The following is a 13,082-nucleotide window of genomic DNA, read 5'->3' as shown; positions in this document are numbered from 1 at the left end:
TGCATGATTCTTTTTTATTATGGTTGTATACTTGCCCTGTGTCTAGTGATGTTAAACAGGGCTTCTAATTACCACCGAGAATTAGCAAAATTGCTGCTATACACGGAACTTGGGAATTTTCAGTTACATTGAAATTTATTTAACAGCCAGCTGCCCCCCAAAATGAAAAGCAGATTTTTGTTAAATGTTTGAAACAGTTTTTTGTTGCTTTTGGAGGAGAATTCCCAAAGAACTTTATGCATTAATTTGGTTTCGATTTATTTACATTTATAGTTGTTTCTCTCTAGCATTTTATGTATTTATATATATATGTGTGTGTGTTTGTGTGTATATGAGTATAAAAATAATTAGGTTGTAAGCCTTCTTGGCTACTTTTCTAAGTAATCAGGTAGAGTGCATGTAGTAGCCACTGTGTTTGAAATATCCACGTAACTCATTGGTCATGCCCAAGTATTTATTTAGGGTTCACATCTAGTTTTTAAGTGATTGCCAATATAATTTGATACCATTGTGAAATTTTCTAAATTGTGGCTGTATATAAGAAGATCAGCCATTGTCTCTTGCTTACCCTCTACAAAAATCCTTGTAATTTATTCTCTCAAAACAAAGAAAGGAACTGTTCATTCAGCCAATAAAGCTGCATACAATTTTACTCTTTCAGGAATATACCTTGCTCCTCTATCATGTTTTCAGAGTAATAAACTGTGCAGCAACCCTCTGATGTAGGTAATAACATTTGACCTTGCAACAGAGTACGTTCCCTTGTGCAAATGAAGACAAACTAACACATTGATGTCGTGGTGGTTTTTCATTTAAAAAAAACACACACAAAAAATTGGTGTGTAGGATAACACACCTACATACAATGTCTTCTTTTGGTAGAAGTCAGAAATGAGGATGGTTGTGTTGGGGGGATTGGGGTTGTCACCTTTGAAATAATATGGGAGTGAATTTGGTGCTACCTTAAGAAGCTGTAAGTGGGAAAGAATCCATTCCATTCAGTGTATAAAGTGCTTTTAAAATCAATCTATTTCTAGAACCTAAATTGTCCTGGGACCAGCTCTTGATATAAAAATTCATAGAAACCTGTTTTTCTGAGTGTGGTAACTTCTTGCCATAGTGCTGTAGTGTTAGAATTCGCATTGGCCAGGTTGTTCTGTAAATTAAACAGTGACAGCTTCCCTCGGGGGAACAGCCAATGTATTTATGATGATGTGCTGATTACACAAAATACACTGCAAGCAGAAAACAGCTGCAGAGAACAAACCTCTTAAAAGAATACAATTACAAATAGCACCCTCAGTATTTCTAGTGGTGAGAGCAAAATACAGCATGCTAATGCAGCCTTCTAGTTTGCTTCCAAAGAAGAAAAGAGATCTACAGAGAAGAGGCTCAAGTATAGATGAATGCACACATAGTACCAATGTGGAGCAGCATATAATCCCCTTCTGAAGGTGAAGGACAAGAACACACCTCAGGCCTGCTTTTTGGTTGTCCTTGTTTCTTAAAATTCCTGTGACTGCACATCCAGCAGCACTGGCTGGGGAGGCATTGGGGCTCTCCGTCTTGTCGGCATTTCGACTGCTGGGGTTCATACCCTCTGTCCTGGTTAAAAGCCGAGATGTGGTGAGATGACTAATAAATAGTTTGTGCTACCAGTATGCCCATTGTGAGAGAGATTGTAGGAGATGCTATAGAAGGAAAAAAATTCCCTGTTTTAAAGCTGGCCTTTCTTCTGCTGCTAGTTAGTGCTTTGAGGGAACTTCTGGAAATTAATTTCAGTTGTTGTTTTGCACTAGACTGCAGCATTTTGTTTTTAAAAGGTTCCTGGTTTGTATGTGTAGGGCAAAGGCTTGTTACAGTGCAGTTCAGGGTCCAGTTCAGGATATGATAAAACTTGAAACAAAATAGTACTGGAAGATAGTGGAGGTGGGACTGTGATCATAAACTCAGGACACAAACAGACTTCAGAAAAGAAAGAGGTCTTTTCTTTGCCTGGAAGCAAAAGATGAGAAGTAACTGGAATTGCTTTGTGCAGTGTGGCTGTATGCAAGACATAAGTTGTGATAAGGACTGCTGTGGTGGGATTTTCTATGAAGGCTTGTTGAAAATGAGGAAAATGTGGCAATGGCAGCTCGCTCAGCTGCTAATGTCTCACTTTGGAGGGTTGCAAAAGAAAAAAACTCTCCAGAACTCCATAGCACATTCTTTTTATGCCTGAGATAATCTGTCACACTTAAATCTTTACAATTCAACATTCTACTTATGGCTATGCCATGTATGTATGTGGGAGAGTGCAAATACTGAGAATGCCCTTTCCATCCACTTTTTTAGAGTCATTATTAGATATGTATAATGCCTTTTAAAAGTCTGGAATTTCTTGTGTTTGGTGTCTTTATGTTCCAGGACCGTATCAATAAAACATCTTTCAAATACTGGCAAAATGTCTTCTGCTTAAAGAAATGTTGCTTTTTCGACATAGAGATCTGATTTTAAAACAGATGAAGTAACAGCATTGGCACTCTAATTTGAAAGGACTTTATTCACTTGCTTAAAAAGAAGTATTAGGCTTTCCACCTCTGGGTTGCTAGCATGTTCTAATAGACTGTTATTCATCTGTCTGTATTTTCTTTAAATTGTTTTTGAGCCTCCCTGTGTTGTCCTGCTCTGCTGACATGTATCCCATGTGGCAAGAGGGAGTTTTGTATAATCACCCTGCTTTAATCAATAGAATAATTGATAAACCAGATAAGATTTAAACTGATTACCTCCCCGAGTAGAACTCCCCGAGGGCCTTGGACTCTCTTAATTTTGACATGTATGTTGTGTACCCCGTGGATGAAGTGCAGTTTGAATTATCTGTTTTTATTTGCTTAATGACGGGGAGGGTGTTAAAGTCAAATGTTTAATTAACCCAGCAATGGGCTGCGCTGTCACTTACACACACATCCAGCTGATTGAGATATCTCACCGAGAATACTGAATAGGAATGATAATGTGGCACTGAGACGGAAGATTGCTTTTTCAATCCATTTGCTGGGTCACTGCTTTGAATGTCTTACTGGATGAAAGGCATTCAGCCTGGAAAAAAAAATTCAGCATTTAAGTACATTTTATTTTCCTGGCCCCTTTCCACCAAGAAGTTAACTAAAACAGATATGCTCTCTGTTTAATAAGCCATTCGTGTTGTAGCAAAAAAAGCTGCGACTACTGGATCTCAATAGGCAGTGATCTAGAGCTGTATAATTTCCTATAGGAACAAAATGTTTGCTAGCCCCAAGGTATCTGAAGGCAAGAATCTGTGTACATCTTTATCTTTCTTTCTTTGATTGCTTGACTACCCGCCCCATTTGATGGTCTCCATAACAGGTCCAACTCTTCTTCCTTGCCCAGCACAGTGAAATTTATGACAATATTTTGTAACTCCTTGCTCTAGTTCAAGAAAATGGTGTTTCAGAGTTAGAATTATTTTATAATAGTAGAACCTAACAGTGAGCTGTTAAATTTAAATGTTGCATGAGGGGCTGTTTTGTTACCACATTTAAATTTGGTCTAGCCAAATCAGGAGGACCCAGGGGTTTGTTTCTTGGGTGGCAGCTGTTAAAAGGCTGCAGTGCTTGCTAGCTAAATGTTATGTGTAGTGCCTAATATGTAACTTTCCATTCTTTTATTACAAGATTATAATGTATTTTTTTTGCTTGATGTGATTGAGGATTGGGACATGTTTAGACTCCCACCTTTTTTTTCTTTTTTGTATCAACAATGAGGTTTTTCAACACCACTGTATGAAAGCAAACACACTCTGTATTGGAAGTTAACTAAATTTGCCTCATAGTCCAGTGGTGAATGATCTTTCCTGTAATAAATGGAGCTTTGGATGCTGGAAAAAGCACCAAAGCCTACCTGTGTGGACTAATTACTACTTTGAGGTACGTTGGAGAGGTGGAGCTGTGTCACCCAAACTGCTCCACGGTGACTCTATAGGTACTTTGAACCTGTTCCATATTGAAAACCAAGTAGTTTGGGCTGCAGGGTCATCTGGCTGACATTGTCTAAGACATAAAAATCTGTGTACCTCCACATACAGTGGCATAGACAATATGATGTGAATTCACATCCGTCTAACACTGCAGTGAGATCAATGAGTAGCCATTTTTTTAAACTAGTGAGCTACTTTCATTCACTGTTTTGGGGAGAAATTGTGCCTAAAAAGTTAACATGATGTGGGACACAAAATTTAGGGTTGGTTCCCCCACGCTGTAATTTTTACTTTGGACAGACAACTTCGGCTTCATACCTTTGTTTTGTATCTCATTTTCCCTGTTCCTACAATGAAAAATAGGAAGGAAAAACGAACAAAAAAAGCATAAACAGTACAGTGAGATGAGCACAGTTTGGTTGATTTAGGTGTTTGGGAGTGAGAACGCCACAGGCTCTAAGGAAGGGATGTGATGAGAAGTGGAGGTCTTTTTGTCTGCTTGACAGGAAAGCTCAGAATGAGAGGTTTTGAAAAAAAGAGAGTTATAATGATAAGTGTAGGTGATGACCAGGGAGGAGAAGGGAAGGGGTTTTATAGTCAGACCAGCGAGATGGCATTGGTTCTTTGAGGAAAATACTTATAAAAAGTTAGAAAATAATGCTTGAAGAAGGACATGAAATCTACAGCAAAACTAGACACTTTTACAACCCGTTTCTAGAAGCACTTGCAGCTCCTATGCAGGTGAAGCTGTAATAAATATTGCACAAAGAAAGTTAAACTGTATCTAGAGAATTTTAATAAATAAAAAGTTTTAAAAAATTCTCGCTGGATCTGTTGGCTCTTGCTAACTCTCGTTAGTACTAGAAATACGTTTTTGACATCTATTTTGAATGTTGGCTTATATTCCAAGCCTGTAAAAGCTGACTTTGTGCTTTCCCCCTACCTTACATGTAGGGGAAAGAAATCTAGAAAACGTCTTATTCCAGCATACAAAAGCACTGATAAAAGCCTACAGTTCATGAGCAGGGGAGGGAAGAATCCTGTGAACTGAGAATGAGAGCGTATGATTTCAAACTTTAGTACTTTAACGCCCTGGGATGAGTGTTGAAAATTAATTTTTGTGGAAGGAATGTAACAAAATGAAAGCAACAAAGAAGTGAAAGCCAAGCCTTGATTGTTTCTCTAAAAGGCTTCTGTTGCATGCAAAATCCTTCTTTCTGAAGTATGTGTGGCACAATTCTGCAGTCTGGCAGAGAAATTTAACCCCAGCTGAAACTGTTTAAAGAAGAATTTGAGCATGAATTTAAAAGATTGGAGAAATTGTAAATGTTGTCCTGAAGTATAAAAATGGAAGAATACTGTTTTGTTCAATGTGGGGAGCAGATATGCAAGGGTAAGTCACTAGAAGAGACAAGCCAAAGCACAGAGATAATAAGATTCAGAACAAGTCCTGACACCAGTCTTACATAAGTGGTCTAGTTGAATATTTGGAAGTATACCCATATTATGTGTATCATAAGGTTAATTGGATGTTTTCATCCATGCTTTTTCTGGAATATGTGCTTTCTGTTCCTTAAAAAGATGTAGATAGCTTTGAACTACTATAAAATCTTGGTGTACAAGATGTACTCTATAAAATCATGCACAGAAAGTGTTAGCTATAAAAGCATATGTGTACCTGTGAAGGTGCTGATCAATTTGTGCTATTTAGGAAAGAAAATTCTGAAACAGACCCAGCTGTGAGAAAATGCAAGTAATAAAATTCAGCTAGGGGTCCTTGAGGCTTCTTAAGCTCTAACCTTGTTATGAGGAATGGGGAAGTCGAACTGCCTAATGCAGATGTCTGTGAGTTACAAAAATAACCAGATGTCCTGATTAGCAGAAGCAAATGTTCTTCCCTTAATCCACATGAAATTATATTCAAAGGCTCTCCGGATGTAATGCGTGTGTAAATAAGGCACCAACAAACACTGGAATAGAAAGGGCCATTGGCCAACTAGCTTGCAAGGCTTGAAAGCTTGAATATTAAAAACAAATTTGCCACTGCCGACTGTCTTAAATTCACAGAACAGAAATGTTAAACAGGGCTGCTTCCCGGAAAACATGGAAAGGCTGTTCTCATTAGCCATATTTTCTCTCTTTCTCTATTTCTCTTGCTCTCATTTGAGAAATGTGTATGCAGTGAAACCAGCTTTTTGAAATTCCCCTAAATGACCTGTTCCCAGCATCTGTATTTCTGTTGGTTTTTTTTAACAACTAGATATGTGCTGTTTGAAATGCATCTGTTCGACAGATCTTTGATGTTTGTGCTGGCTTTTGGTGTTTTAACATTAAACTGAATTTACTGTTCTAATAATGCTGACTTCCCACACCATTACATTACCCTTTATAACCAACCAATAATTAATAAGTCAAATAACTTCATAAGAAGCTCTTCTTGCTGTTATGGAGGTCCATTTTCAAGTCTTAGTGCTTTGAAAATGTGTATTTTTCCCATCATTGATTTGAATGAAAAATAAAGAAAAATATGAAGGATCCATTCTACAGATGTGAAAACCAGAATCTTGTCCTGGTTTTGAACTGCAGAAAAGGTTGTTTAAACTTTTGTTACTGTCGACAGCATTAACATTGAGACAGACCGAATTAGGACTTGTGTGAACATGTATGTGTCTGGTTGGAGTGTTGTATTTTTCCATTTTCAGTGCTGTCAGAGCTCCAGTTTTAAGAATTTAGGTTATAGTAGATATTTGAGCTGCTTGGGCATGAATTTGAACTTCATTTAGTTAGGCACCATGTAAATGTTCTGGGTGGGGATGAAGTCCCTCTCATAGGGCGTTTATAAATATATTGGAGGGGAAAAAAAGCCCGGATTCTGTGCAGCTAACAAGGTAATAGATACATAAACAGGATAGACATCTCATGCCAGTCTGCAAAGCAGACACTGAACCGGAAAGTCAGTTTAACTTATTCCCTTTCCTTTCTTGCTACCAGTCAGTGCAAGGCAGGCTGCAGTTTCTTTGCCCTCTCCTTCCATCATTCTAATGCTCGGCCTTAAACCCCTTGCAAAAGTACCGTTTAACTTTAAACTTGTAAGAGCTGGGAAACTTGTCTGTGTCTTCACTCCAGGCTGAAGTCACCCCCTTGTGCCTGCACATTGCAATTTATGGTGTTCTCTAAAAGGATCTAATCTTGGTGAATGTTCAGAGCAGCAAATGCTGAGGAGGAATGGGGTCTGATACTTATCTCTGCATTTTCATTGCTGTGGATCTCCCTGTGTGTTACAGCTGTCATTTTTGTTTTATCTACCGAACAGCAGAGAATTGCCTTCAAACTTGCAGCTTTCATACTTGTTCTTCTCAAAGAGCATTAGCAGTGTTAAGGAGTGCTTTTATATATTGTAGTGACTAGCCAAATAAGCATGAATTTGAATGTTTGGGTCTCATGATAGGAGAAAAAGGAGATGCTATCCTTAAATGTTTTTAGTGGATCTTAGACACTTATTTTTTTTAACAGTAATACTGCTTCAGGCTGACACTGGCTATGCCAGGATTCATCCTTGCACTGTTTGAAATGGCTGAGATATTTATAAACTGACAGACAGCATTTATAAAATGAGGATGCTGACAGTCCCTTAACGATAACAATGGGCTCGGACTCATCTATCACTTACAAAGGTTATTGGAAAGGGAACATAAGGCTTCTATGTGCCTCTAGTCTTAGACTGGCACTTATTTCCACACATCTCTCTTCCTCTCTCTCTTCCTCTCTCTCTCTCTCTCTCTCTCTCTCTCTCTCTCTCTCTCTCTCTCTCTCTCTCTTCTCTCTCTCTCTCTCTCTCTTTTTCTCTTGCCTCTGCCCCCCTCCACTTTTCAGTCCACTCTGGCTGACATGGGCATCAGGCAATTACAGCTAATTTCTCCATAGCTTTACCCAGTGATTCTGCAAGAAATTGGTGTGAATTAGAAGACAACTAACTTTGCAGCATCTTGGGGCAACACCCCCTTTCTCTCAAATTCCCCCTCCTAAACAAAAGGAACATCCTGACTTCTGGCAAACTGCTGGCTTGAATTGGGAGAGAAGAGCAGTGTGACAGACTTAACCTGGGGCTGGGTGGGGGTTAAACAGGCCTTCTGCTTCCTTTTTCTTTCATATAGCACCAGTCTGCAGGCAGAATGCTGATGTACCTACTTTATTCAGTGGCTCCCTCTTGACTGAGACAGTACCCTTCTGTCCTTGGTGAGGAGGACCAAGTGCAGCACAGGGACACTTCCAGGAACATGAAAAGGGATGTCTATTATTTTCAAGCTCTGATAAAATGCTGCACTCATTCAATGCACCTAGGAGCTTGAGGGTCAGGTTGTATCAACAGTTTGCACTGGAAAAGGGGAAATGCACTGTTTCACTGGTGTGTGCTAAAGCATCTGTTTTAATGTGGCAGCAGAAGTACTGAGACAGCTACGTGTGGTATCCAGTTTGCCCTTGAAACATTTACTCTACTGTAACTGTTTGCACACTGTGTTCCCACTGTATTATTTGCTTAGAGACCTAAAATACCCAAGTAGATTTTCTACATAGGGTTGGATCTGCTGATACCAGTAAAAGCACACCCTGCCCAGGCTTCTGTTCGAACTGATGTATACGCACGCAATGGCTGGAGCGAGACTTGATTGGCTTGAGGGGGTCTATTTATCAGGGAACTCGATTAAAATACAGACTGCACATGACATCAAATTTGTAATCATTTTTCCACAGCAAGCAAGCAAGCATTTTCTATATTGGATGCAGGTGTTTAAAGCAATAGTGTGTTTTAAGGGCCAGTGCAGCACAAATTCTGGCCTTTGGGATAAAGACAAGTGTTTTGCCTGCATAAACAATATATTATTTTTTTCCCCCTCCCCGAGGTCCACACACACCTAGTTTCCCTCAAGCTCATCATCTCTGTCAGGTTAATCAATAGGCACCGTATGGCAGAGGGTCAGTAATCAGTGTCATCGTGCCTTTAAATCGTGTTGAAAATTTGCTTAAAGCCTGGGCCAATTAACATCGAGATGATGAATGGATGGGTAGATGGGAAGAGCCTGGCGCTCAGGGGCTTTGTGAGAAGGAGATGCTCAGCTGTTGAGCAGCAGACACCAGCGAATAAAATCAGCCATTCATGTGAGCTCAGTCCACCCACTCTTAATGATAATGTCAATCTAGCAAAATATATACACATTGGAGTTGTCATGAGTTCATAAATCAAAGGAGTTTGTCAAAGGCATTCAGATTAACGAGGCAGCAGCAATAACAAGTCAAATTTGCATAGAGAATTGCCCGAATCTCAGTAAATTATGATCCTGTTTTTCATTTGATTATTTGCTAATGTCTCAAGAGGGAGAATGATTATATTAGCATGCAAAATCTACTCCAGAAGTAGAAATCCGAGGTATAGCAGACCAGCACACGATGACAATTAATCAGTTTCTGCATACTAGCATAAATGCACAAGGCCCAGAAATGAACTCCTTTTTTATTATTATTTCTCCTTGCTACTGATCCAAATGGTTCAGCTTGACAGAGACTTTATATTGCTTTAACAGTGTTCTGAATTGTGCCTGCAGGCAAGACATAGTTATGCAGCTATAACCAACCTATCCATCTGCCAACCAGATTGGAATTCTCCTATCCAAGGCTTCCATTAACCCCCACTGACAGCTCCAAACAGGATTAAGAATTTGAAAGCATAAAAAATAGTTGTGCTCTTCGCATAGGCACACGCTTCTCCCCCACCCCCACCTCCACAGACTTGGAAGAAAGGCTGCGTCTGTACTCTTTTATAATTAGTGCAGGGCAGAACAGCATCAAAGAAAGCCTCCCCCAGTTGGCAGGGGTTTGATTTCCACCACGACGAGCGAGGCGGTACTAAAGGTAGCTCTACCCAATTGGTAGTCCCTGGGAGTGCATTTCTCTGTGTATTATATCTCATTCCCAGCAGTGTTTTGCTGGGCTGTGTACACAAAATACTGCATGTCATCTCCCATCAAATGCTTCAGTCTGGGGATTTTGTATGCATTGTAGCATGTTGTGTTTAGTGGTGGAGGACGCTTCATGGGGAGAGTTAAATAGTAATAATTTTGTAGTGGTCTTTAAGACAACCTGCCATGGAGTTATATTCTGTTAATTACAGGCTGAAGTTTTAAATGCAAATCAGATTTAAAAGGATCTCATTACAGGCAGTAGCCATTTTAGGAAAAATGAGCAATGGAAGGCAGAGCCCCTTTGCAGGAATCTCCTGCTAGAAAGAAATTTTGAAGATTACGAGAACTATGAGCTTGAGTTTCCTGGCTTCTCTTCTCAGTGCTTCCACTGTCATTGTGTGACCTTGGGCAAATAAAAAAAATTATTTTACCTGTCTGTGGAAAGAGGGGATGCTTTGGAGACTTCAGCATCTTATCTTGCCTGTATTTGTTCAAAAGGAGAGACCCCTGCATGTAAGCACACTTTTGGCCAGCCTGGCTTTCGTCTATGGAGAAAGGCTTGCCTGCGGGATTTAAAAATCTTCCCTGATGGAAGGGAGTTTGAATGGCTTTTCAGCTTTCACTCACCTACTACGTATCAAGTACAGTCACCACAGATCTTTAATATTCCCAGTGAGTACACCCAACTTACCGTCTGGATACCAAATGCTTCTTTCCAGGTCTGTGCCCGGGACATGCGTTTCAGTAACCACGAGAGGGTGCTCAGAGCGGTTCCTCCCTTTGTCTGCCTCTCCTGTGGCCAAGAGCATCGCTGAAGTCCTGCTGAAGCAAACCTTATTCTGACCTCGCACATGTTTATCCCTCCTCCCACCTTGTTCAGCAAGGAGAAATATATAGATGTACCGTTTCAGTCGATTACGTTATGCTCTTCCCATGGCCATGGCTAAATGTTGCCCTGTCAAGTGAAATTCACTTCCATGCAGCTACAGTTAGTCCTGAAATATGCGGGGTCCTGTACCTGCACCTGGATTGATAGGTTTCCTATTCCTGAGAAATGAGCGGGAGTTATAAACATCTGTGCTTTTTCTTAAGTGTAATGCTTTCCAGTCATTCTGTCTTCACCAAGCGTAACTTACTTGCCGACAAAAGTGCATGAGCAGCGCTCCTCTTTAATAGTCTGCTATCGGAGCTGCTGTGTTGGTGCTGTAGAATGGTGAGACGCCAAGCTGTGAACCACCATATGCACTTGGCAGTCTTTGTCTGGTCTTTGTTCAGCCAACCTCTTAGCCTTGCCACCTATAAAGATAATGAATGCAAAATGGTCCTCTGCTTGCTCTTAAAATTAGATGCTCAGCTTAAAGAAAAAGTAGGTAACTTGATGCTTTGCAGTAACTAGGAATTTCAAAATAAGGGCTGACAGTTCACCAGCAGTTCCTGCTTTTTGATGTTTTCTGAGGGAGGATCCTTAGTGGTTTTGAAAGGCAAGATTTCACTGTCGTAGAGAGATTATTTGGAAGCGGAAATTGTTCTGGCAGTTTTTGTAGGGAAGCGGGTGAGTGTTGAAAACGCACCCAGACGTAGTAAACAACCCCTTCAGCTCCCCAACACAACAAAATGTATTTCCTGGAAATGTATAGTAACTCACCTCAGGTTCTCATGTTTTCCACTCTTGGTCTTTTCTTTCCAAAGCACAAAAATTAAAATACTAACTTCAATTAACCACTTATGAAACTGAATTTCATGAGCAGAAAAGAACAGCTTTAATGTCTGACCTTCCTTTTTTTATGTATGTGATTCTAACTTCTATGGTTTTACAATCACAGTCCTTTCTAAGCTAGATTTAATGTAATAGCTTGGTCCTGACTGAGATCTCATACGAAAACTTTTAAAAGCTGACCTCTTACAGCAATTTGTCAGGCCTGTTTAGGATTGATTTCCATTATAAAACCCTGGTTACAGCATCCCGCATGACATGGTGCCTTGTGAGTTCTATATCTTGTTTTAAAAAAAAAAATAATTCGAAATCACTAGTAGGTCTGCAAACCTTGATTTACTCCTGACCAGTTTATGACATCCCAAGTGGGGTTTTATTGTTGTGTTCCTCTCCCCCCACCCCTTATCTACCATTTCTCAGCAAACAGCTTCTACTCCTGCCCTGTGTCCTGGCTGCACCTTTCCTTCCCCTTCCCCAGACCAGTGGCCTGTGCTGCCCAGAGGGTGCCTGATCACGCAGCTCTGCAGTGGGCACGCGGTGCTCTGCTCTGCTGATGGCTTCCTGCAGCCTGTGTGCTCGCTGCTGGCCCTGCACTGCCACGCTGGCTGTTCGCAGGGCCCAGCTCCTCCTTTGCCAACAGATGCCACTTCTGTCTCCTGAGGTGCTGGGCTGGAAGCTGTCTCTGTGAGAAGCCAGGCAGAGCCGTGCTCAGCGAAGGACAGGTTATTTGGGGGACAGGTACAGAATGCAAACTTCTGCCATAATAAGCACACTCCTGAGCTTGTCTGCAAGTAACTGGAAAACCACCCTTTTCCTGGCAGAGCTTTCCCTAGGCAGTTTTTCTGTATCTCTCTAAAACCTGTTTAGTTTCTCACTGCTGAATGCATGGGAATGTGGCCTGAGGCTATGAATACTGTGGTGATCAAACTGATTTTAGATGTGTGTGTGGGATTCCCCCAAAGCTGGCTGTCATTACTCTGTCAATGCAGTGGCTGAACCTGTGCAAAGGAATGTTGTCTTCCAGAGTAGCTGACTTTGGCAGTAAGGTCGGGATTCTCCCCACCTATCCAACAGTTGTTAACCAAACCTTTGCAACCGACTGTGCACATCCTAAGATAACTGTAGTTTGTCTTTACTCTAAACCAAGTGATAATTGGTTTTAATCATGATGTTAGCAGGGCATAAGTTTCCTGGCTATGTTCCTTACTCATGCTGGAAAACCCCTTGTATTTCTTGTCCACTGTCTCCTGTCTTACTGATGTTCTTTTTTTGGAGGTGTCAGCTTACATTTTGGAGCATCAGTATTTCTAGAAGTTGTAAATGTATGTAGAGTCAGAGGGCAGGAGTGAAAACCATAGCTGTATTATCATACACTACCTACACCATATTTGGGTTTTTTTTTGAAGGATCTCCTGACAACCTCTTTTACAAT

At 40.6% G+C, this 13,082-nt stretch overlaps 1 protein-coding gene across 6 annotated transcripts in view; it reads left to right on the top strand.

Annotated features, from left to right (window-relative positions):
- BTRC (beta-transducin repeat containing E3 ubiquitin protein ligase) overlaps positions 1-13,082 on the top strand; it is a 122,289-nt gene that overhangs the window by 34,854 nt on the left and 74,353 nt on the right. The window lies entirely within an intron of this gene.

This window comes from Manacus vitellinus, unplaced genomic scaffold (genome assembly GCF_001715985.3).
Source record: "Manacus vitellinus isolate BGI_N305 unplaced genomic scaffold, ASM171598v3 scaffold_15_pilon, whole genome shotgun sequence".
NCBI lineage: Eukaryota > Metazoa > Chordata > Aves > Passeriformes > Pipridae > Manacus > Manacus vitellinus.
The sequence above is the reverse complement of the archived record's forward strand: the minus strand, read 5'-3'. Positions and strand labels throughout refer to the sequence as shown.